The 2,312-nt window shown below is 34.0% G+C and overlaps 1 long non-coding RNA gene across 1 annotated transcript in view; it reads right to left on the minus strand.

The window, feature by feature from the left end:
* Window positions 1–425, minus strand: part of LOC107182441 — a 16,586-nt gene extending 16,161 nt beyond the window's left edge. The window contains exon 1 of the long non-coding RNA XR_001513152.1: window positions 341–425. This is a non-coding gene — a long non-coding RNA (uncharacterized LOC107182441). The remainder of the gene's footprint in view (window positions 1–340) is intronic.
* Between the last annotated feature and the right edge of the window lie 1,887 nt (window positions 426–2,312).

Below are 2,312 nucleotides of genomic sequence, written 5' to 3' on the forward strand. Positions count from 1 at the left end.
ATGAACAACAAATACACATTTGTCAACAAGTGAATCTAAAAATCAAGTGAATAAATAATCTGATGACCAGAATGAAGTGGTGATTATAATAGAATCAGGGGCATAGAAAGGGAGTGGACTGACTATTCTTGCGGGGGAAAGGAGTGAGGAGTATGCGGGAAGAGACTGGACAAAAATCGTGCAGCTATGGATGAGGACAGTGGGTGGAGAGTGAGGGCAGAGGGTGGGGCAGGAACTGGGAGGAAGGGAATTATGGGGGGAAAAAAGAGGAACAAATGCAATAATCTGAACAATAAAGATTAAATTTAAAAAAAAAGAGAGAGACAAAGAAAGTCATTACATAATACTAAAGGGATCAATCCAACAGGAGGATATAACCCTGACAAACATATAAGCACACACTACAGGAGCACCTAAATATATTACAGAAACTCTTGGAGGATAGGGGAGAGATCGACAGCAATACATAATAGTGACATTAACACCCTACTGACATCAATGGATACATCTTCAATACAAAAAATCAACAAGGAAACAGAGACCTTAAATGGCACACTAGATCAGATCAAATATCAAGTCATTAATATTTACAGAACATTTCATCCCAAAGCCGAAGAATATTCATTATTCTGAAGTGCACATGGAACATTCTCAAAGATAGATCACATGTTAGAACACAAAATAAGTCTTAACAAATTCAAGAAGATTGAAATCATATCAAGGATCTTCTTGAATCACAATCGCATGAAACTAGAAATCAACTACAATGGAAACACTCAAAATAATTCAAACCCATGGAGGCTAAACAGCATGTTATTAAACGATAAATAGGTTATGAATAAGATGAAGGAAGAAATTATAAACTTCCTACAAACAAATAAAAGGGAACATGTAACAAGCCAAAATCTATGAGACACAGAGAAAGCAGTTCTGAGAGGGAAATTCATAGCATTGTAGGCCTACCTCTAGAAATAAGAAAAGTCTCAAATAAACAATCTAACCCTACAAAAGAACTAGAAAAAGAACAACAAACAAATCTCAGGGTAAGTAGAAGGAACGAAATAATGAAGATTAGAGTGGAAATAAATGACATAGAGATTTAAAAAATACAAAAGATCAATGAAACAAAGAGCTGGTTTTGAAAAGATAAACAAGATTGATGAACCTTTAGTCAGACTCATCAAGAAAGAAAGAGAATGCACCCAAATAAATAAAATCAGAAATAAAACAAGTGAAGTTAAAACTGACATCACAGAAATGCAAAGGATAGTAAGAGAATACTATGGAAAACTATTTCCCAACAAATTAGACAAATTGGGAAAAATGGACAAATTTTATAAACATACAATATTCCAAACTTAATCAAGAAGAATCAGAAAACCTGAATAGACCAATAATAAGTAATGAAATTGAAGCAGTAATCAAGAAACTAGCAAATAAAATTCCTGGACTGGATGGATTCACAGGTGAGTTTTACCAAATGTTCAAAGAAGAATACCTATCCTCCTCAAACTATTCCAAAACTTCAAGAAGAAGGAAGACTTCCAAGTTCTTCTTATGAAGCCAGCATTATCCTAATTTCTAAACCACATAAAGACACTACACAGCAAGGACATTATAGGCCAATATTCCTGATTAACATAGATGCTAAAATTCTCAACAAAATATTAGCAAATTGGGTCCAGCAATACATTAAAAAGATCATACACCATGACCAAGTGGGGTTTATTCTGGGGATACAAGGCTGGTACAATATTCGCAAATTAATGAATGTGATACATCACATAAACATAATAAAGAATAAAAATCACATGATCATATCAATCTATGCAAAAAAGGTATTTGACAAAATCCAGCACCAATTTATGATAAAAACTCTCAGAAAAGTGTGACTAGATAGATCATACTGCAACATAATAAAGATCCTATATGACAAAACTACAGCCAACATCGTACTCAATGGGTAAAAACTAAAACCATTTCCTCTAAGATCAGGAACAAGACAGGGATGTCCGCTTGCACCACTCGTATTCAACTAAGTACTGGAAGTCCTAGCCACAGCAGTCAGACAAGAAGAATAAAAGGCATCCAAATTAGAAAAAAAGTAAAATTGTCATTATTCACAGATGATGTGGTATTGTACATAGGAAACCCTAAAGACTCTACCAAAACACTACTGGATTTAATAAATGAATTCAGCAAAGTAGCAGGATTCAGAATTAAAATCCAGAAACTGATGGTATTTTTATACACCAATAATGAATTCTCAGAAAGAGAAATTAGGAAAGTAATCCCACTTACCATTGCAGCAA

Source organism: Myotis davidii, unplaced genomic scaffold (assembly GCF_000327345.1).
Source record: "Myotis davidii unplaced genomic scaffold, ASM32734v1 scaffold750, whole genome shotgun sequence".
NCBI classification, from domain to species: domain Eukaryota; kingdom Metazoa; phylum Chordata; class Mammalia; order Chiroptera; family Vespertilionidae; genus Myotis; species Myotis davidii.